Source organism: Rhinolophus sinicus, chromosome 14 (assembly GCF_057876585.1).
Source record: "Rhinolophus sinicus isolate RSI-liver-muscle chromosome 14, RSI-T2T, whole genome shotgun sequence".
NCBI classification, from domain to species: Eukaryota; Metazoa; Chordata; class Mammalia; order Chiroptera; family Rhinolophidae; genus Rhinolophus; species Rhinolophus sinicus.
Window position 1 is genome coordinate 130,078,849 of NC_142514.1, and position 24,484 is coordinate 130,103,332.

Below are 24,484 nucleotides of genomic sequence, written 5' to 3' on the forward strand. Positions count from 1 at the left end.
TGCCTAAACCCTTTGATCACTTCCCATTGCTCTTAGGATAAAGTTCAAATATTTTAACTTGACTTGGCCTGGAGGCTGCCTACCTCACCAGCATCCTTTCACATCATTCTTCCTGGAGCTCTTTACATTCCAGGCACACAGTCATTTCTTTGTTCCTCAAGGGCACCAAGTTTCCTCATCAATGATGCTCCTAATGCCTGGAACCCACACCCACGCCTCCCACCTCACCCCATGTCACCTGGTTAATTGCCATTCATCCTTCAGATCTCAGTTTAGCTGTCACTGAGTAGGGAGGCCTTCCCTCAGTCACACGGGGACTAGCTCGCCCTGTAGTACTACTGCATCGTGCTCTGCATTCTCCCTTTATAACACGTATTATTGTAACTTGATCATTAAGTGTGTAACTGTTGAATGTTTTTTCTTACTCTCCACCTCCTAACTCCAGACTTTAAGGTCCACGAGGCAGGATTTGCATCTGTTGTGTTCACTGCTTTATTGAAGGGGCTTTACTGACATTATTTAGTTTCACAATCCTGTGAGATAGATATCTTCATCCTTTGTTTGACAGAGGAGAAAACGGAAGGCTCAGATGTGTGGTAGAGTCAAGATTTGAGCACAGTTCCATCTGCATTATTGAAGGATTAAAAGGCCTCGAAGTTCATTTACTTGGGATTTGGATCCTCGGGACCTGAACTGCAGTCCCAGTCGTCCCACTTAGAAGGTTTATAATTCTGGGCGAGTATCCTCATCTGTATAATAGAGATATTTTTTACCTTACCTACTTCATGCTTTTCCTGAGATGATCGAATGAAATACTATATAAGACATGGACGATAGACCGTAATCCCCTCTACAAATATAAGTGAAATAAGTAGGCTTTTCATCAGGCTCAAGTCGATAACGGCTGCTGCTTATCTGGTCGGCCCACTCTGGGTATCGCTTTCTTGAATAATCTTGTCCGTTTGGAGACACTGAGTCCAGATGTCCCTGTATATTTTCTAGAGGTGGTTGTTAGCCCAGACTTGCATTGACAGCTAAAAGATTAATTTAGAACAATATTCATCTTACAAGGCAAGAACTATACATTTAGCTTTTACATCAATATAAATAACACACATGGTGTTTCTGTAATAGTATTGAACCTCTAGTCCTTGCTTACCAAGGAAAGACGAAATGGTTAGGAAAGTATAGTTAATGATTAGCATTAATGCTTAAGAGCTTAGACTTCGGAGTCAGAGAAATTTGGGTTCAATTCTCTTAGCTTTACATTTACCAACAAGGAGGCCCTGGGCAAGTTACTGAACTTTCTCTGCCCTTCTCTACATCTGTGAAATGTCCCTACCCCTCAGACTCTACTGTAAGGATGAAAACAGATAATGTAAGTAAGTGCCTGGAACATAGGACACGCTCTGTACATGTGGAGAGTTGTTATTACCATCTCAGTCTGCTTTCTTTCCTGGCTTGTTGATCCCTGTACATCTATTTGTCCCATTTTTCTCCTGTTCCAGTTGGAATGATGAGTTTCAGGTGTCAGAGCCTTAAGTACGAATTCCAGGAATGCCGCCTCTCAATCTGCAACTTCTGCAAGCGAAGCCCAAATTCCATACAGGGGCGCGCTGCACCATAAGGGAGAGTTTTATTCTTGGCTTTGAACAGCAAAAGGATGTGTCATTTGGAGCCACCGTAACAGGGGAGTCTTACTATTCTGTCATTCCAGGGCTATTATCATGTAGGCTATATAAGTGGTTTGATTCATTATGAATTTTAAAATAGGAGCCTTTCTGTAATTTTGAAGTAGATGTAAGAAATTCTAGCCACAGCATTGTATTCTGGTTTGTACGTGTGTGTGCGTTCACTTGAAACACACTTACTGAGACCCTACTGTGTTCTCTCTGGGGAGGAATAGAGAGCTGAATAGGTTATCTTTCCCTCCTAGGAACTTAAGTCCCATGTAGGAGGTAGATAGGACACAGCAATGGGAGGGAGTGAGCAAGCAAGGGAGTAAGAAGGTCTTGAACATGGTTCCCTCTATTCTGGGTTGGGATCCGTGTGTGCCGCACAGTGAAATAAGGGAGGTGAAAGATCACGGGGCACTGGACTGGGCCTGAATTCTGGCACTTGTACTTATTAGCTACACTACCCTGACAAGTCACCTGCCCTCTCTGAATCAATTTTCTCAGGTGAAAAAAGAGAATAATGCTTACCCCCAAAAGATTGTTGTGAGGATGAGCTGAGATCAAGTACCTACCAAGCACGATGCTGGGCTAATTATAGATAATAGATATTAGCCACTATAAATATCAATGTGATTGATATGCCAAGACATAGACAGTAATTAAAAAAAACCTCTTGTCAGCATAGAGGTAGGATCAGTGGAGGAGGCTTAAAGAGATCTCTATTCTCATCCCTGCAGCATGGCGGATGTGCAGCATCTCCTCAGGTATGCAAATGTGAAGTCTTTCCTGCTAAACATTTGCTGCTCTTCTGACACAGATGATGACATCCTGTGGTCACTCCACTCCCCTACTGAGATATTAGGTGGTGGTTTCACGCACACCCCACCCATGACGGTGGATTATCTGACGGTAACAGAGAAACAGGAAGATCAGTGGTTTCAACTGAGCAAAGAGACCATGTGTTTTACCGTAAATAACTCCCATTTCTATCAGTTCCTTGACCAAACACTGAACAAACTATGATATGAAATGATAAGGAAACCAAGATACATCTTCTAGAAAAGCTGAAAGCCTCCTTGATGTTGAAAGCATATCCTGTCGTCCATAGCATGCTAAATAAGGTGATGGCTGAAGACAAATTTATGGATAGGATAACTGGTCTAATGGACAGATGGAAGGAGGAAGGAAGCCTGGCACTGTACCTGCAAGTGCAACTGCGCCTTCCTTGCTAAAGCTGCTGTTCTGCCCTAGAACCTCTCATTTTGTTTGACCAAGTTAGGAAAGTAATCCAGACTTAAATAAACAGTCACTGGGTGGAAGCTAACTCAGCTCATTTATTATAAAACTCCTTGATTTATGGGCAATATGGGGTTTTTAGGAGGAGAAAATGAGATAATCTGTGATATAATGGTTATTACTCATAAGAAATACCACTGTGGTCTTTCCATTATTTCCAAAAGCATTCCTCTCACAAGGAAATGATAACATCCAAAGGCTTTATTGGCATTAATATGGTTGTATCTATGTTCATCATGATGAAAATTATAATAGTGGGTACCATTTTTGAGCTTCCAGTTTACATCATGGGGACCCCCGGGCTTCAATTCAAACCATATGTCCCTTGGAGAGCCACTCATATTCTGCCTCGAGGTGTAAGCGCCATAAGGGTAGAGGTCTTTTCTATCATCTTCAGGACTGTATTCGACCCATAGCAAGGACAGTGTCCATTACATGATGGTTGTTCCGTCACTATTTGTTGAAATATTTAATTCAACATTCATTATCTCTTTTAATACTCACAACAACCCTGAAAGCTCAATATTGTTAGCTCTAGTTGTGAACAATAAAGTTGACCTGCTTGTTCCAAAGCTATCTATAGAATTACATATGCAGTGGGGGCTGCAGGGGTGGGAGAAATTTGCTCTATGGACACGATCTCTGAGCGTAATATGGGAGAATCAAAGAGAATAATACTGTTAATGTGAACATTCTTTTTATGGGTCCTCAGAGTGGGAGGAAGTAGCTCTGTTGGAGATTTGACTGGAGAGGCACTCCAAACCACGTTTATGGGGAAAGGTGGAATCGAGGTGAAAGGTTTGGTCTGGAGGAGAGAAAATGCTTAGGGGACATGATAATCATCCTCACACAGCCCAGGCCCAACTCAGAGCAGAAGCTGTTTTGACCTGTGTAGGACCAGAGGGCAGAACACAGTGCAATTTTAGGGAAACTGATTTTGGTTCGACATAGGCAAGAACATTCTAACTGCTTCTGCTGTTTAAAAATAGAATAAATGACCTTGGAGGTAGTAAATCCCCTGTTGCAGGAGATGCCCAACGTGGGATTACACGATCACTTGACAGGGTGTTGTAAAAGGGATGTAAACATTGGCTAAGGGGGAACAGGCACGAGGCGAAATGAATATCTCCTTTATATCTCCTGGAATCTATGATTCTACCATCCTGAATTTTAAATTTGTAAAGATGGTATCCAGAAACAAAAGTATTTAGAATGAAACTGGTAGGTCACTAGGTCAGATTCCACTGCCTATAACGTCCCCTAGGGCAGCGTATCTGTCTATGTGATATAGCACTGTGTTCCCAGCACCCTTCACCATACCTGGCACATAGTATACATTTATTAACATGCATTAAATGAATCATTTGGAATCATGGGTACACTGGGGAACCTATCATGCTCTGAGCATTGATGTTCCAAGAAGTTATGGAGTGTGATAGAAATGAAACTGAACCAGATCAACTTTCCTATTTCCCTTTCCTATGTAGATCATAAGTTTGGTTTAGAGAGAAAATTTTCCACTAATTTGTATTTTAAATGTTGGGCTCACATAGAATCTTTTCCTCAGGTGAAGTGCCTTGTGTATATATTTTCTGTTGGCCTCACTAACTCAGAAGTTGTTTGAGTAGACCATGCAGAAGCCAACTTGTGGAGTGCTGGAATGAGAGGACAGGCAGGGGCCTGAGAGATGCCACACTCTAGCTGCAAGAGTGATGGGGACATACATTAACATAATCCAACATGCAGAGCCACCCCCAGAGGTGTCACTGGAGAAACTCCAGAGGTGACAATGATTGTGTCTAGCACTACGTCTGGAACTTGTCAGGGTCTCAATACAATATAGCGAATGAAGGAACAAGTGGAGCAGGGTAGCGTACAGAAGCAGTGCTGGACTTGGGACCAGGAAGCCTGGATTCTCCTCTGGATCTGTCTGTCACTGACTGTCTGTGTGATCCTTACGTGTTCCTTATCCTCTCTAGCTGTCATCTGCACTACGTGGCATTGAAATAGCTGTCCTATTTGAGGGATAGCAGCTATAGAGGCAGGAGAACATGGTCATCTCGACTAGTTGGTAATTAAAATGGCTTCAGGGTCATTTTAAAGGAGTAGAGTAAGTTGCACTGCATGTATAATTAGATGTGGGATGTGAAGGAGGGGAAGTGGTCAAGGATGACTCCTAGATTTCTGACTTAGGCAGCTGGGTGTATGGCAGTGATATTTGCTGAGATAGGAACAAGTAACCAGGAGTGGTTTTGAGAGGAAACTAAGGAACCACACCTTGTGCTCCCAGAAGCCCACACACTCAGAAAGATCCTAGCCCTTTGGCTCTTCCCCTACCTCCTTGAGTGAGAATAGGCCCATTGAACGAGAAGCTGGGCAGATCAGGTAGCTCATTTGTAACAGAGACCTCTGCTTATGTTTTCTGGTGCTGGAAAGCTTCAGGGGCTGGTATAACTCAGCCTTAAATCTCCACATCCATCTTTTCTCTATGGCGAAGGCAGCTCCAGAAGGCAAATATGGAGATCTGGGACCCACAAACCTAAAATTATAAAGAAAAAGAAGAGAATCAGGGGAAGATTAAAAGCTGGTATTCTGCCAGAGTTTTGCTGCATTCAAAGCACTCACCCACACTCTCTCTGGTTTCCAGAGACCAACTGCGGGCTTGACTCCTGCAGCCTATGTCAGCGCTGCCAGGCTTTGATGCTGAGTAAATGAAACTAGAAGTATTAAAAAAAAATGGAACTCCCCGAGGACTGGGGGTGGCTGGGAACATCCAGCTGAGTGGCAGACTGAGGGGCTGGCAGGACAGAGATTAATATGTAATGGAGAGAACAGAGCTCCCATGGGCACTGAACTACCACTGACCTCAGCCTCATTTAAGTGCTAGAAGCCTGGATCCAGTGAGTGGACCCCAGTACAGCCATGCTGGAGTGTAGAGAACAACAGACATCCCACGGCACAGTCTTTTTCTTTTTAAATCAAAATAAATTTTTTTTTTCAATTAGAGTTGACATTCAGTATCCCATGGCGTCTTATGAATATCACTTGTAGAGAGGACCCATTTTTTAATACAGCAGAAAGAGACAAAGGCAGGGAAAGCAAATGTAAAAAATGAGAAATTATGCCTGTCACTTTTAAAAGAATAAAAAGAATTGTTTTTGTGTCTAATTACAAAGGCAATATATGTTCATGGTAGAAAATTTAAGAAATTCAGAAAAGAAAAATAAAGACTCAACTGTAATCCCACTAACTACTCTTGCCATTTGATGAATATTTACTGAAGCTCACAACAATCCTCAGACTGAGGCAGTGTTATTATTCCCTTTTACTCAGTCAAGGAACTGAGGTCCAGGGGTTGAGATTTGCCTGAAGACACACAGCGGGTTAGTAGTAGAGTCTGGATTTGAACCTGGTTCTGTATCCCAACTTCTCACGATACTTTATTTGTCTTGGTCTTTGGATAATACCAGAAGTATTTGTCCAATAATTTGGACAAATTATTTGTCCAATAATTCCGATTTGCAGATGGGAAATATTCCCCAGCAAATAGACACTGCATGAACATATTTAAAAAATGCATCTTGTCCTTTCAAGTCTTATCACACTTCCTGAAATGTTGTAAACCCATCCATTTGCAAAAGTGGTGTTTTGAGTTTTGGCCCATTCTTACAACCAAAACAGAAAGCAACTTTCCTTCCATTAGTTGGCCTGAGGCTTCCTTCTGCTTCTGCCCAAGGCAGGCTGTGGTTAGCACTCACTGCTTAACCTCTTCCTCCTGCAAGCCCCTCTTTGAAGTAGAGCATTTTGTTTCGACCATTTTGATAACATGGACATTCTGTGTCCCTAAATATCAAGCCAATCACTTGTAGAAAGTGAACAAATAATGTAACAACCTCATTCCACTTCTAAGCTTCACCATCTCTCACCACATCTCTGATTCCAGCCCCACTTTTTTTTTTTTTTTGCCAAGTAAGCAGAGGATTTATTAAAACAAAGAAAGAAAATACACTCCAAAAATATGGGAGTGGACAGGCCCAGAAAGACAGCAACTGCACTCCAGCCCCATTCTTGAATCTCCCATTTGACCCTCACTTCACTTCATCCTGACATTAGAGTGCATTTCTTCTGCACAGAGTACTTCATGATTTTTTTTAAAGTTGAATATTTAACACTTTATTCTGTAAAGAAATGAATTAAATGTGAATGTCAAATTATCAGTAGCATCAAAATGACCTCAACGACACCTAATATACTCAGTACCCAATCTTGACGACCCAGCTTTGTCCCCAGCCAGTGTCTTGCTGACAGCTTTAGACATTTTCTGCATGTCCTCCACTATTCACTGACCCTGACTCTTCCCAATAACGCTCCAGTGGTTCTTAATCTCGCGTTGTCATTTAGAGGAAATATTGAAACCAAGCTGCCTCAATTCAAATCCCACCTTTACCAACCCCTATGTGACTTTGGACAAGTTATATGACTTCCCTATGCCTCAGTTTCCTTGTTTGTTAAACGAGCAAAATAATAATATCTATTTCATAAGGTTGTTGTGAGACCAAGTACTTGTAATGATAATGCTTGTAAAGGTCTTTAAATATGACCTGGTATATTGTACACACTAGTAAATATTAGCTATTAAGGCAAATGGAGTTGTCTGTCCATCTTGTCACCACAAGGGCCCGTAGACAAGGTATATTTCTTACAAATAATTTAAAATTTTAATGGTTTTCTTGGTTCATTTATTGGCATTGCTGAGTAATTTTTTAAATCGCACATGCACAGCAGTTTGCTTACAACTACATATTGAATAGACTTTTGTGGGCTTGCCTAGAAACCTTAATAACAACTTACAACACTGTATGTATATATATACATCTATCTATTTACATGTATATATACATACACACACAAACATATTTTTGCAGTGGATTTTTGGACAACCGATTTTATGTACTACATTTAGTTTATTTTATACATTTATTTTTCTTCCATTCGTTTTTTATTTTCAAAGGTTGGCTGCTAAAAGATTGTCAAGATTCAACATGGTCTTCAATAGCAAGCCAAGGATTTTGTATTTTATTTCCTGTAGGATGAGGAGCCACCCACAACTTCAGAGGAGAAAAATGGCATAGTTTAACTTGTGATTTAGGGAGGAGTGCAAAGGCTGGTTTGATTAGGAGATCCTGGAGCCAGGGAGATCAGTTAAGAGGCTGTTAAAATAGAACTAGAACAAATTGTCTTAAAATTTATATGGAACCACAAAACACCTTGAATAGCCACAGCAATCTTGAGAACAAAGAACAAAGTTGAAGGTATCACACTATGTGATATGAAACTATACTACAAGGCTATAGTAATCAAAACAGCATGGTACTGACATTAAAAACAGACACATAGATCAATGGAATAGAATAGAGAGCTAAGAAATAATCCCACACTTAAATGGTCAATTAATCTATGACAAAGGAGGCAAGAATATACAATGGGGTAAAGAGAGTCTCTTCAATAAATGGTATTTGGGAAACTGGACAGATACATGCAAAAAAAAAAAAAAATGAAACTAGACCACTTTCTTACACCATATATAAAAATAAACTCAAAGTGGATTAAAGACTGAACTATTAGACCCCGAACCATAAAACTCCTAGAAGAAAACATAGGCAGCAAACGCTGACATTGCTCTTAATAATTTTTTTTTTTTTTAAATATATCTCCTTGGGCAATAGAAACAAGAGAAAAAATAAACAAATGGGACTACATCAAACTAAAAAGTTTTTGCACAGCAAAGGAAACTGTCAACAAAATGAAAAGACAACCTACCTAATGGGAGAAGATATTTGCCAATGATACATCCACTAAGGGGTTAATACCCAAAATTTATAACTCAACACCAAAAAAACCCAAACCATCAATTAAAAACTGGACAGAGGACCTGAATTTTCTCCAAAGAGCAGATTGGACAGGCACCAGAGCCCTTAAGCTATACCCTAAATCTCTATGACTACTGTGTAACAACCAATTTGTACTTCTTAATCTCTTCCCCTTTTTCACCCACCCCCAACCCCCTCCCATCTGGCAACCATCAAAATGTTCTCTGTATCTATGAGTTTTTTTCCTTTTTGTTTGTTTATTTTATTAACATTCTTTCGCTGTCACTTATATGTGGAATATTATAACTGAAATCATATGACATTTGTCTTTCACTGTCTAACTTACTATAAAAAGAACAATATCCTCTAGGTCCATCCATGTTGTCATAGATGGCAAGATTTCATGGCTACAACGTATTCAATATGGGTAATAGATGGGAGGGGGGTTGGGGCCAGGATGAAAAAGTTGAAAGGATTAAGGAATACAAATTGGTGGTTATAAAACAGTCACGGGGATGTAAAGTAAAGCATAGGCAATATAATTAATAATATGGTAATAACTAGGTGTAGTGCCAGATGAGATCACTTCATAAATTATATAAATGTCTAACCACTATGCTGTACACCTAAAATTAATATAAAATAATATTGAATGTCAACTGTAATTGAAAAATTTAAAAAGGGGGGAAAAGATAAAGGGGAATGAGAGATTCAAAGTTCCAGGTATAAAACAAATAAGTCTTGGGGATGTAATACACGGCATAGAGAATATAGTCAATAATATTGTGATAGCGGGGTACAGTGTCAGATGGTTGTTGGACTTATCATGGTGATCACTTCTTTAACATAGGGAATATAATCAATAATATGGTAATAACAGTATAGAGCCAGGGAGGTACTGTTGAATAACTATGATGTACACCTGAAACTAATATAATATTGTATATTAGCTATATTTTAATATAAATTTTAAAAACAGAATGGCTGTCATCAATAAATCAACAAACAACAAGTGTTGGTGAAGATGGGGCAAAAAGGGAACCCTTGTGCACTGTTGGTGGGATTTCAAATTGGTGCAGTCACTATGGAAACCAGCATGGAGATTCCTCAAAAAATGAAAACTAGAACTACTTATAACCTAGAAATTCCACTTCTGGGTATTTATCCAAAGAAATCCAAAACACTAGTTGGAAAAGATATATGTACCTTTATGTTCATTGCAGCAATATTTACAATAGCCAAAATATGGAAGCAACTTAAATGTCCATTAATAGATGACTGAATAAAGAAGAGGTGGTAGATATATACAATGGAATATTACTCTGCCATAAAAAGAATGAAATCTTACCATTTGTGACAACAGGGATGGACCCAGAGGGTATTATGCTAAGTGAAATAAGTCAGACAGAGGACAAATATCATATGACTTCACTTACATGTGGAATCTAAAACTCAAAATAAATGAACAAACAAAATAGAAACAGACTCATAGATACAGAGAACAAACTGATGTTTGCCAGATAGGAGGGTATTTGGGGGTCTGGATGAAAAAGGTGAAGGGATTAAAAAGTACAAATTGGCAGTTACAGAATAGTCACAGGGATGTAAACTACAGTATAGGGAATATAGTCAATAATATTGTAATAACTATTTATGGTGCCAGGCGGGTACAAGACTTACTGGGGGGATCACTTTGTAAATTATATGTATAAATGTCTAACTACTATGCTGTACATATGAAACTAATATAATATTGAATGTCAACTGTAATTATAAAAATGAAGTTTAAAAAACACTCAATAAAATAGAAATTGATGGATACTTGCTTTACATAACATTAAAAAAAAAAGAGGCTGTTAGAATGACTCTAACTCAGAGCCTCAGTTAAGGTGCTGGACAAGAAGAGATGCATGTGGGAATAATTTAGGGGTAGAATTAAGAGAACTCAAGAATGGAGTGGTGAGAAAAATGGAGGAGATAATTCTAAAAGTTTTCATTTGGGGTAAATGGGAGGATGGAGGGAGAAACCATTAAGACAGATAGCATTTGCTATTGTTTTCTAAACTAAGATGGGATTCAAAATTTTCAAGGAGAGATAGACATGGGTTGTGCAAAGTCAGAATATAATGCAAGCCGCTTTCCCAAGTCACATACAAAAAAAAAAAAAAAAATCTATGTGCACCCACTAGTTTTGACATCTGAACCTAGAACTAAATGACATGGAATGACTAAATAAAAAAGGAAAGAAAGAAAGAGAGAGAGAGAGAGAGAGAGAGAGAGAGAGAGAGAGAGAGAGAGAGAGAGAGAGAAGAAAGAAAAGAAAAAGGAAGAACATATAGAATTGGTAACGCTTTTCACTGATGATCCACTTGACAGTGATAATTAAGCACATTAAATGTTGCATTCCAAGGAATGTTGGGCAGATGCTAAGTTTTTGAAACAACACACTCTTTTATCCCTGCAGATGTGGAAGCTTTCCTCTCTCAACAGAGCAGCCAGAAACTTGTTTGGAAAGACCCAAACAAGGCCACAAGTACCCCAACTACATCCTTTCCAAGATGCTAATACTTTCCACTTTCATCCAAGACTCCCAAAGCCTGTGTGTTCAGTGGGCAAAGAATAAGACGAAGGGACTGCCCTGGTCTGAGGCCACATGGGCAGCCAAGCATGCAGGAGGGTGTGGCGGAGGCCTCCAGCCCAGAAATGGTGTGTTCGCCACAAAACCACATTCCCTTCCCCCGCCCTCCCAAACACTCCAGCTGGCATAGGGAGAGTATTTGAAAATGAGAATGAAGATTTCCTATGTTGTGTCGGTGGGTTCTGTTACCATGTTTTGTAAATCAGAACTCCAGATACACGATGAATACAGTTGTACTAATGGCACCTAAGGGAAGGGATATTTTTAAAATACTCTGAAAAAATCTAGAGTATGTGGTTGCCATGATAAAAACACATCATTTAAGAGATGGATTCCACAAATATTTATTTGGCACCTACTAGGTGCCAGGCACTGTTCCACTAGGTGCCAGGCATTGACGGTGGAATGGTGAAAAAAAACAGACATGTTAGCTAATGGGAATGGGTACTCTGCTGGGCAATGCACTGGGATTTAGGATCTAGTCCATTAAGTTAAGGATGTGATCCCAAAAGAACATGATTGGATAATTATATTGCAGATTTTTAACTTCTACTTGAATCCTAAAAGTTCAAAAGGACCGATTCTGACCCCGCCTGGCTAATCAGTGATATATAGTCGCTAACCTCCAGTGGGAAATCATCTCTCCCTTCTCTGAGCTGCCCTGTACTTCCTTTGATCCTCTGAAAAGCATTGGATCATTCTTTCATGCGTTGTGATTATTTATATATATGTCTTATCAGCCTTTGTAGATGCCTTCAAAGCAGGCTGCTTTTGCTTCCCTCTCCAGATCCCTTCCCAGACACTGCCCTGACTCCCCTCCCTTTTCCTCCTCCATTCACCATGTATCCAATGTTCCTTCCATGCAGAACACCTTGCTAGTCCCTACATGTGCCAAGCTCTTTCCAACCCATGCTTTTGCTCAGACTTCCCTCCGATGGAAAGCTCTTTCCCTCTTTGCTCTGGAGAACTATGACTCTCGTTGGAAGACGGCTCAGAAGTTAAGCCCTTGACTTCTTTGAGTATTGAGTGGTCATGCCCCCTGGCCCTCGGAGGACTCTAAGCATATCTGTTAGCTCACTTATTAGCCTGGATTTTCTTTTTTTTTCTTCACTGTTTTTTTGTGGGTCTATAAGCTGGGGGGCAAAGTCCTCATTTTATCTATCTAGATCTCTGGGGCTATATACCTTTGCCTGGAAGAGGCCTTAAGTGAAAGTGTGTTGAATAACTTATTTCATTCTGAATTACCCAGGAGATAGCCACATGACTCTAAGGCCCTCCTGTCTCACACACACACACACACACACACACACACACACACACACACACACACACACGCCTATTTGTCCTTGCTAGAAATTTCTCCCAGGGCTCACTCCTTGGCTTGAACGTACTGAGACTTCTGTTAGAACACAAAAGTGATGTAATAGCTAGAGCACTGGAAGAAGAACCTAGAGACCTATATTCTAGTTTCAACTCACCCTGCAATTAGTTCTGTGATCTTGGCCAAATCATATCATCTCTCCAGGTCTGGGTATCTTCATTTATAAGGTAGAAGTTGAACTCAATTCGGAATGGTATATAGATGTTTTTCCTCCAGTGATAATTTCAGTCAAACGGTAGTGGCCTCTCAGAGAACTTTGTTGAAGATTGTGAAGGTCAGCTCAGGAAAGACATTCAGCTAGAAAGAATACAGTGACTGTTTCTGACCGTTTAGCATAGAAGTAGGAAGTGGGGCACATCTGCCTATTATGTGCTGACATTGAACTGGGTAGGTTTTTAAGTTCCTTTTGGCTCAAACACTCCACATTTCATGATCCATGCAAGATTCTATGTGTCATGCGGGGTCTCTGCTCCCGCTCCCCGCACAAGAATGCAGGATATGGCGAGACCAAAAAGGAACAACAACGGAGCCATAGATAGGGGAGTCATACCACTATATTCTCGCTGGCGGCTGGGCTGGAGACACAGGAAGTAGGATCAACACAATCTGTAATCTGCCATCCATGCTTGCTAACCCCACTTGCTAGCCGCCTCTCTGCCAGCCAGCCAACCAACCCCTTGCTAACTACAATCTGCGCTTGCTAGCTCAGCCACGGCAGTTATATCAGTGGCCAATGGCTAACTGGTAACAGCTGATGGCCAACTAGTTACAGCTGATGGCCATCTACCACCCGAGCCAGCACCTTTTTATGTGAGGCTGAGAGCCTGGAAACTGCTCTCTGGGACTCTGTCCCCACACTATGTAAAATCAGTTTAATTTTGCTCAGAAGGTATACGAGTACGTCAAGTGTCTGCTGCATGCTATCGTGTGTACTGAGTGGTACAAAGAAGAAATAATGCATGGTTGTTTCCTGTAAGGGACTTTGGGTGATTAGGAGAGGTAAGTGATACATGTCATTTCCATTTAGCAGATAATTGAAATTGAGGCTCCACCAGTGAGTGAAGGAACTGGGTATCAGACTAGTTTGATTCTAAGTGCTTTAAGCTTTCCCACTACCCCTCAGTACCCTCCATTTACACGAGAAAGGGACAGCAGATACTGAACTGAAAGCTCTAGTGTTTCCCTTGCCTGGTGTAGCACAGCAGAGGCCCAGGATAAAGAGTGCACAGTGTTAGCAACCTGGGGGGTTGAATAGAAAAGGAAACAGAAGTGTCCAGAAGACAAATTTCACCTATTGCATGAGGGCTGCTCTTGGTTTCAGCAGAGGAAGCCTTCACCGGGTCACTTTACAGGCAAGCACATTTCCTCACGTCACATGTACCTCGATCCTAAGATTCAGTCCCTTTAAGCATGATGGGATTAGGGAAAGGTAACAACCCTCTGGGAAGAAACAGTGCAGGATAAAGATTCAAATCAAATCCTATTGATACATATCAGGCCGTAACCTCGGGCCGCATATGGTGTCCCCCCAACACCACCTGAGGGCATGGCCCTCTGCACTTGTGAGGTTTGGAGAACTTTTATATCCATTTGGTTTGAAAATGCCACGATTTCCCCAGTACTGTTTTGTAAGTAGTGAGATTTCCTAAGTAAGAGCAGATGGCTATTTTCTGGGCCATGTGGATGCATCTTGATAGAGGTGGGGGGTGGCCATAAATCCCGAGTGTGGTCTCTGGACTCCACATGTTCGAATTCTTAATAGTGACCAGACCCTGAGAAAATTGTTCATGTCACTAGATTCACACAAGGCAGGCAGACATGAAGAAAGGAAGTTACTGATGTACAATAAATTTTCACACTACATGCAATGCACACACTGACATCATATGTTCCAGTAGAGTTAGCTGGTAAGGGTATCCCCGTCATGATGCCGACAGACCTGGAAAACCAAACCAATAGTCAGAAGGTCACTAAGGGAGAACCCAAAGTTGGAAAAAAGAAGATTCAATGAACTGAATATGATATTTATTTTTGACTACAGTAACCTTAATATGAAATATAGAATGTTGGAGCTAGAAGGGACCAAGGTCACCTTAGCCCACTCTTTCATTGCACAAAGAGGAAACTGAGACCCAGAAAGAAGAACTAACTTGCCCAAGTTCACACCATTCATTCATCTCCCCTTTTATCTTACATTTTTAGAGTCAAGTCTCATTCTAAACAAAGTGGTGCCTTTCACAAGCTCTAAAGTCCACCTCAGGAGATGGATATGAATAGAACAAATTCTCATACAGTACGATTAGTGTTCTGAGACAGGGGTTGGCAAAGATTTTCTGTTAATGGCTGGATAGTAAATATTTTAAGCTCTGTGGGCCATAGAGTGTCCTAAACTCCATTGTTATAACACAAAAGCAGACGTAAATGAGATGTAAATAATAAAAGTGTCTGTGTTCCAGTAAAATTTTACTTGTTGCCATTAAAATGTAACATTATATTCACATGGAATGAAATATTATTCTTTTGATTTTTTTCCAACCATTTAAAGATGTAAAGCTATTCTTAACTTACAAACTGACAAAAACAGGCAGCAGGCTGGATTTAGCCTGCAGGCAGTGGTTTGCGGACGCTTGTCTTAGGTGAACAGGAGTTCCAAATGATTTTTCCCCATCCATGAAAGTGATCTAATTGTTGATCAGATTCTTTCACCAAGAACAGAAGAGTATCAGCTTGTCAGTGTCATTCTGAAAAGGCAAGGCCATGGATGGGGATGCTATTCTCAAAGAACGGTAAAAATAGGATAAGGAGAGGCCTGAAAGACCCTTTGCATCCCCATCCCTCCTCTATTTCCAATTAAACTCCAAATGCCTCTGTAATCTTGAGCCAGCTTTAATACATTTACTTTTCACATTACAGACTCTCAATTTGTTACAATTTATAATACAGATTTTTCTGCAGAAGAGCTGGCCCTTTCCAAGGTTTCCACATACCCATGTTTAGAGGAAGTCAAATAGCTACATGGGACCCAGTCCCTCTGTAGTTTAGGTAATTTTCTGACACCTTTAGTGTGCCCTGCATGTGGCCCTGGGGAAGACGGACAACCTGCCCCCTCATAGATGTGAGCTCATGGGCAGTGTCTTCTTTGTATACCTAGAATTTTCAGAGCAGAGTTTGGCACTTCAGAGTCTCTAGGTTTTGTCATGGGCAGTTTTCCTGATGAAGAGGTATGTGCTTTTTCACCTTATAGGAGAATTCTTTGGGTCTCAGTGTCCTCACCTGCAAAATGGATATAATTATATCACCTACAGCACAGGTTTTTATGATATCATATGTGTGACAGAACTTTGTAAACTGTCAAACATTATATGAATGGTCTTTCAACCTTCCACCACTTGCTTTCATCCCTACACTCGACAAGGCCATTTTATCTGTCTGGGCCTCATTTTCCTTATCTCAAAAGCCAGAAGGATGAATTTAATGCTTCTAAGTACTGTTCCAATTCTACCACTCTGGTCCTGTGCCTTGTTAGGAAAGAAGTTTTTCACTATATGGAGAATAAATAGTTTTGCTTTATGATTGAAGGTAAAGGGCAGAAAGAAAGAGGTCAGATATAGAAAACAACAAAAAAAGAGAAGAAGTGGACCTCTGCCCTACACAGGGAGTAATACTAGTGCCCTCCTCATTCAGTGTCCAGGGTAAAATGTCTGCTTCCTTAAAAAGCAAAAAAGCTATGTTCTTTGGATTAGTCTAGATTTGCTTTATATCATGAGTTTGAGAATCTCATCAACCTTTCTCATCAGAATCAATCAATGCTTAGAAATGTTGATGAGCTTATCCATCCAGCAGCTTTTAACAAGGGGTTCACTTGCCCAGACACTTCAATGTGGAATATACATTGCTATACCATGTTTTTTTAAACCTCTGCTGGGAGTGATGGCTTCCGCGAAGCCAACTAAATCATGTCCCATTGTGGGGACAGAGTCCCAGAGAGCAGTTTCCAGGCTCTCGGCCTCAGGTGGAAAGGTGCTGGCTCGGTTATTAGATGGCCATCAGCTGTTACCGGTTAGCCATTAGCCACTAATATAACTGCTGAGGTTACACTAGGGGGTGGGTTGGTTGGCAGAGAGGCAGATGGGGGATTGCGGATCATGTGGCTCCTGCTTCCCGTATCTCCAACCCAGCTGCCAGCAAGAATATAGTGGTATGAACCCCCCATCCGTGGCTCTGTGGGTGTTCCTTTTTGGCCTCACCATGTCCTGTATTCTTGTGCGGGGAGCGGGACCAGAATCCCAGCATGACTCCCGTAATGGCAGGGTCCTGCACAGATTTTCCCCTTCTTTCTCTTATTTTCCACTTTCATAAAGGAGTTATGTAAGACCACTGACCAGTAGGTGAAATGTCGTCTTCCTCTCTGAGGAAAGTGACCTGGTTTTTAAGGAGCCAGTGTGGGATAGGAGTGGGCATGGGGCTGGTCGGGGCGGGTGAGGCAAGTGGGGAGATTAGGGAAACCTGTTTCTCTCCCTCCTCCACACTCCTGGCTTGAGATGTTTAAGGAGGGGCAATGGGGATCCAAACCCAGGACCTGTCCCATGGCTCTAGAGGTTCTTTTCTACGAAGGAGAATGGATCTTGGTGGAGCTGTCTGGTGTACTGGACATCTCTGGTGTCCAAGAGATGGGTCTCGGCCTCTAATCGCAGGCAAATTGGAAGCCCTGTGAATTCTCTTGTGACCTACATATAATCGGCCCACAGAGAGAAACTGTTTTACAACAGAATGTGCTGTACAGTAGATCACAGTTTTCCATAATCACAGGGGCCTAAGAAACACTTTTCAAGACATCTGGCTATTCAGTACATATTATAAAAAACTAGACATATCCCAACTAAATAGCTTGTGTTAGCCTTGATTATCTCTGAAATGACAAATGTATAATCCTTTAAATATAGCTCAACTTTCCCTTCCCTGTGCATTTATTTGAACTATCCCCTCTACCTTAAAGAGCCTTTCCTATCATACATTCTTCCCACCACAGAGCACTGCTGGTCCAAATCCTACCAGGGTTCAAGTCCCATTTCAAGTACTGATTTCTAATGAGTTCTCCCATTTTTTTGGCTCTTGTTATAGTTACTTTTTTATGAGTTTATGTTTTGCTTCCCCAATGACAGTATACCTTCCTTAAGGCCTCAAACTTATCTTTGTATTTCCTCATGTTCAAAATGATGTGTGATTCAGGTCCTTAAACAAAGTAGGCATTAAAAAAAACCTCTTGATTATTTGTTCAACCAGAGCACAATACCCAAGATCCTCACCTACAGAAGGAATGTCTGTACTATTTGAAGTCTGAACCACAAAGAAATTGTTAAAGATTTCAATTCAAAACAAACAACAAACTTCTAGAAAATGTCCTGAGTTTTGCACCTTCTGAGTATTTATCCAAGCAGTTGAAAGACTGAATTCGAGTTCTGAATAATAAGCCTGAGGCATGGCAAGGTCTTCAGCCATCAAGAGAGATTCCATTATATGCAGAGTATGTGGTTTCTAAAAGAGGAGTACGGACTAATATTTTGAAAAGGCTTTCAACAAGAGCGATAGAACTAAAATGTTTTCCTGAATAAATAATACTTATACAGAATACGGAGCCATCACATGCCTTATCCTAATCCTAGTTCATGAACTCTTTGCTGTAATTCCTTATCTCCCCAAATAATTAAAAGGGAAGGAGATGTAAAATGTGAGATGGAATGTGTTATGGACTGAATATTCGTGTCTTCCCAAATTTATATATCGAAATGCTAACTCCCAGTGTGATAGTCTTAAGAGGTGGGGCCTTTGGGAGGTGATTAGGTAATGAGGGCAGAGCCCTCATGAATGGGATTAGTATCCTTATAAGAAGAGGCCAACCTCTCCTGTTAATGTCATGATAATGAGAAAAGACATGCAGAAGAAATCAACAATAATTAGAGGCAGAGAAGCACATGGTGTCTCTGGGTGAAAGAGGTTGGGGAAGGAAGTTTGCGCAGTGAACAAAGGATGAGATCACAAGAGACTTGACATAGGTTGTAAATAATATTGGCATAAAATAAAATCTCAAGCCTGTGAGTGTAAGCCCGCATTGCAGGTGTTGGGAACACTGGATAGTCACATGCGAAAGAATGGAATTGGACCCTTATCTTACACCACACAAATCAACTCAAAATGGATTCATGATTTAAATGTAAGACCTGAAACCATAAAACTCCTAGAAGACAACAGAGTGTAAAGCCTCCCTGAGATGGGTCTTGGCAATGTTGTTGTGTTTTTGTTTGTTTGTTTTAATATGACACTAAAAGCACAGGTAATAAAAAAAACAAACCCAAAATAAACAAGTGGTATTACACCAAACTAAAAAGCTTCTGTACAGCAAGGGACAAATCAGCAAAATAAAAAGGCAACCTATGGAATGGGAGAAAGTGCTTGCAAACCATCTATCTGGTAAGAGGTTATTAACCAAAATAGATAAGGAACGTCTACCATGCAATAGCAAGAAATCAAATCACTTAATTAAAAAAATTGGTAAAGAAACAGAATAGATATTTTTCTACAGAAGATATACAAATGACGAACAGGTACATAAAAAGGTGTTCAACATCTCTAATCATCAAGGAAACGCAAATCAAAACCAGAGTGGGATACCACTTCATATCTGTTGGGATGGATATTATCAAAAAAGCTAAAGATGACAAATGTTGGTGAAGATGTAGAGAAAAGGAGCCCTGGTGCACTAGTGGTGAGAATGTAAGTTAGTACATAAATTAGCCATTATGGAAAGCCATACGGAAGTTCCTCCAAAAATTAAAACTAGCTTAAGATCCAGCCAGCCTACTTCTGGGTATTTATCCAAAGGAAATGAAATCACTATCTCAAAGAGATATCCACACTCCTATGTTCATTGCAGCATTATTCACAATAGCTAGGATATGGAAGCAACCTAAATTTCCATTGACAGATGAATTGATAACAAAATAGGTGATATATACATACAATGGAATATTATTCAGCCTTAAATAAGGAGGAAATCCTTATGAAAAAGGGGCAGCTATTTTATATAATATCTTTCTGGGAAACGTTATGTAGGGTATAAAATTTAGGTCATCTTATTTTTCAAAAAGGTGTATTTTAATAATCTTACAATTTATATGCGATTTGTGGCCAGAATTTGAAAGGTGTTAGTGTTGTATCAAAGATCTTTTAAATGATACCGCTATAGGATGTATCATTTCAAGTTTATTCTGCACATCTAAAGAGTAACAAAGGATGACGATTAGCACAATAATGGTATCTTCACATTTACTGTGTTTAACTAAAGCTTAACACATGTTGAAAACTATATCATCTCACCCAATTTATCTATTAATTTCAAATTACGTTCTTATAAAAAAATTGCAGTGGGAACCTGAAAGAAAAAAAACAACAAAAATGAAGAGGCCAAGAGCTAGCTAGCTAGCCCTTTTTCTGCCATCTGCAAACCGGGTTCCCACCAGACACCAGATCTGCTAATGCCTTGATTTTGAACTTCTCAGCCTCCAGAACTGTGAGAGTAATTTCTGTCATTTAAGCCACCCCGTCTATGGTATTCTGCTATATAGCCGCCCGAACAGACTGAGACAGAATGTTTATATTTACTGCAGCCATATTGCTTTATAGATACATTCTCAATCTGATCAGTAACACTATGAGGAAGGTATTATATATATACCCATCTTACAGATGATGAAACTGAGGCTGAGAAGGGGTCCAAGGTCACAAAGCTGAAAGGAGACTAAGATTCAAACCCAGGTCTCACTGGTTTCCAAGTTTGCACTTTTTTCACTGTACGATGCTGCCTTCTTATAGTGTTTTCACAGCACAGATGAAAAAAATGGGTTGAGATAAAAATTTTATGGAAATGCACTGTGGTGGAATGAAACAAAACAAAACACTGGACCAGGTGATAGAAGATGTGGTTCCCACTCTGCTGTGAACCACGAAGCTATGTGACCTCAGCCAAGTCACTCTATGTCAAAATCATAAACTCAGTCTGTAAATGCTGAAAAATGCATCTTGAAGATCACTTATCCCTATCCAATCTCCTCCCCTTGCAAGAGAGGAATTTGAGGCCCAGGTGAAGTTACATGCCTGTAGTCACATGAAACCAAGTTTATCAAACCCATCTAGGGCTCCTTCCACTGGGTCATCTCTCCTCCTTGGGCCTTGATCTCCTCATTTATAAAGCAAACCTCCAAGACTTAGGGCGTCGTAGTCAGTTCAAACGTTGTAACAGAATATCATAGACCAACTTGGGTGGCTTAAACAGCAAACATTTATTTCTCACAGTTCTGGAGGTGAGAAGTCCAAGATCTAGGCACCAGCAGATCTGGTGTCTGGTGAAGGAACTCTTACTGGCTGTTTTCTCCTTGTATGGCTGTTTTCTCCACAGATGGCTGTTTTCTCCTTGTATCCTCACATGGCTTGTGTTTCTTCTTAGAAGGACACTAATTCCATTCATGAGGGCTCCACCCTCATGACCTAATTATCTCCCAAAGTCCTCACTTCCTACTATAGTCGTATTGAGCATTAGATTTCAATATGTGAATTTTACAGAAACACAAACGTTTAGTCCATAACATGTGTACTCCACTTAGATTGTGGTATGCAAACATAGAAGCTTTTATTATGATTTCTTAGTGCATAACTGTAAAAAGGGAGGTCTTAGAGATACTATGAGAGAAAAACCATACAGCCTCTGAGCCTATATGTGTGGGGTAGGTGTGTGGTGTGTGGTGTGTGTGTGTGTGTGTGTGTGTGTGTGTGTGTCAGAGAGAGAGAGAGAGAGAGAGAGAGAGAGAGAGAGAGAGAAAGGGAGAATGTGTCCTAGAGAGAAACCTCTCCTTAGAGTTGTCTCAGATCCCAATAATATACCTGAGTGAGTTTCTGTTCCTTATAACAACAAAAACTAACTAGAAAATAAAGAAAAATACCTTTATCTAATATCTAAAGGAAGCATCAAATGATACTCTGGTACAGAGTATATAGGTAGAAACATTCAAATGCTAGTACCCTGAAAAAAGTTACATAACACACACACACACACACACGAGCATTTATTTCCTGCGTCGCTCCTCAAACTTTCAATTTCTCTCCTTCACCAAAATAACCATTATTAATGCAAAAAGGCTAAAAACTGCCAGCGTGTGAGGTTTGGCTCAGTGAGGTGATGGTGGAACATGTAAAAGGCTTTACATTATTAATATAGAAAGGCTGAAAATGGCCTTATTTTACATTACATTTGGCTCGGTGAGGTGATAGTGGAACAGCCCTCCTTTCCTACTTGCTGCATTTAGCACATGTGTGCTTCCTGCAGGTATATTTTTTGGCCTGGATCATCGGAGCAGTGTTTTGTTTAGCAACTGATGGGCTTTTATTGAAATACCTCTCTGCTTAGAGGGAGAAGACTTGTCTATGTCACCTTAGAAGTTAATATGCCACAGTGGAGCATAAGGAGCTACAAGGGTATGAACAATGTTTTCCAAAATGTTTTCCTTGGAACCCAAGCCCTGTGAGACGCTATGTGACGAAAGGTTCTAAGGTCAGATAAGCTTGGGAAACGCTGCTTTCTGTATTGCCTCTTATAGAGCCGTTGCCGCACATGAACATGTTAAACATCTTCTCTGCTCGCTCCTCCTCTGTACCAGATGTCTCGATTTGAAGTGCCTCAAGGCTTGGCTTTGGGCCGGAACTCCTCTCTACACTCTCCCTAGGTGATCTCATCCAGTTCCATGACTTTCAATGCCATCTGTATGCTAATGATTTCCCAATTTATATCTCAAACGTTACTCCTAAGCGCCAGGCTTGGAGATATATAAGCTCTGTCTACTCGAAAGCACCTCTTACAAGTGCTATAGGTCTCTTGAACTTAATGTGGGTAAAACAATCTCTTTATTTCCCTCACCTCTTGAAGCCTTTGCTTCCCTAGTCTTTCTCAGCTCAGTCAGTAATACCGCCATGTAATTAATTGCTCAAGCTCACAAGCTAGAAGACATCGTCTTCTCTCTGGTCCCTATGTCCCACATTAACCCATCAGGAAGTCCGGTTGTGTCTATTCCTCAAAACCGTGCTGACGCCATACACATCTGTCTATTGCCTCAACAATCCATCATCACCTCTCAGATGAACTAAGGCAAGAGCCTCCTAACTGGTTTCCACTTGTGATCTTGGCCTTTAAATTCCATCCTCTACACAACAGCCAAGGAGATTTTCATTTTTCCAAATTTTAAATTAGATTGTACCAAGGCTTAAAATCCTTCAAATTGCTTTCCACTGCACCAACAAGCAAATCTGATGTCTCACCATGGCTTCTAAGATCATACCTCATTGCTGTACTTTCCCCCTCAGTTTCTCAGCATTTTTCTCTTCAATATCCCAAGCTTTTTCCCAAGCCCGGTGTGTGGATTCACTGTTCTCTCTGCCAGCTGGGTTTCCCCACTTCCAGTTTTTCCCTATAACATCACCCCTTAAGGTCTTCACAGTCCTTACCATTACTTGAAATCTTATTTGTTTGCTTGTTCACTTTTCCTTGGTGAACCCCACCTAGAAAGTGAATTCTATGAAGGCAGGGCAGGGCTCTTATCTGTCCTGTTCACTCTTCAGCATGGTTTTTCTCAGTACCTAGGGCAGTGCCTGGCACATAATAGGCGCTCAATAAATATTTGTTGACTGCATAAAAAGATTTGGGAAATTATGCAGTGAAAAAAACTGTAAAACTAAGTTTAACCAACATTCTTCAAATTTATTTGATCCCAGAACCCTGCCTGCCATTGTAAACAATATTCATTATCCCAAGGATCACTGCCTGCAATATACTTTGGTTTATGCTGTGTTAACATCAGTATTGAGAAGAGCGAATGTTTGAAACCCAATGGATCTTCAATATCAAAAGTTGGAAATCTCCTGTAAGCAGGCATTTTGGCGGGTCTTTGGAGCCCAGGATATTTTTATTGGGAGAATGACAATTTTAAAAGGAAATTATTGGCTATTTTTTTTTCTTTGAGATACGGGTTCAAAAAATCAAGGTAGCAGTTTAATATTACAAGGCTCAGGGATAGATGAGGTGTTGGAGGTAGGAGAGAAGCAGTCCAGACAGGATATAGCAAAATTAAGGGATGTGGTTGGCTAAGGGTGAATGAGATTGAGACCCAGTAAAGCTTTCTGACTTCTGGTGGAATTTTTAGAAACAGAAACCTGCAGTTGGAAACTTGGCTATTTTTGTACTGTGTATGTTTTCTGTAATTATTTCTTTTCTGTTTTCCCTCATGTTTAGTAAAGCTGTTCTTGAAAATACCAGCCTGTCTCAGTTATGCCAAGGGAAAACATTTTTGTCCACACTGAAATTTTTAAAGGGGAACCACACAGCCTTGGGCGAGGCATGAAAAGGTGATGTGGTGACAGAGAGAATCTGGAAAACAGAAACCCAAAAGAAAAATGAAAGTCAAGCCACAGAGTCAGAGGATGTTGTTTGTCCCTTTCCAGCTTGGAGACGCTCTTTCAAGAGTCTGATCTGGTTCATCTCTGATTTGTTTAAACTTTGAAGGGCTTTGTATTGAGTCCTAAT

General features: G+C 40.5%; 1 long non-coding RNA gene and 1 pseudogene across 2 annotated transcripts in view; one reads left to right on the plus strand and one right to left on the minus strand.

Moving 5' to 3' along the window:
- The first annotated feature begins 1,046 nt into the window (after positions 1-1,046).
- Positions 1,047-24,484, plus strand: part of LOC141572207 (large ribosomal subunit protein uL24 pseudogene) — a 37,415-nt pseudogene continuing 13,977 nt past the window's right edge. Inside the window, exon 1 of the transcript XR_016018729.1 lies at positions 1,047-1,378. The product of XR_016018729.1 is annotated as a large ribosomal subunit protein uL24 pseudogene (transcript). The remainder of the gene's footprint in view (positions 1,379-24,484) is intronic.
- LOC141572208 (uncharacterized) lies at positions 3,159-13,181 on the minus strand. Its single transcript, XR_012497451.2, has 2 exons — positions 12,959-13,181; positions 3,159-5,511 (listed from the first exon to the last, which is right to left on the minus strand). It is a non-coding gene; the product is annotated as an uncharacterized LOC141572208 (long non-coding RNA).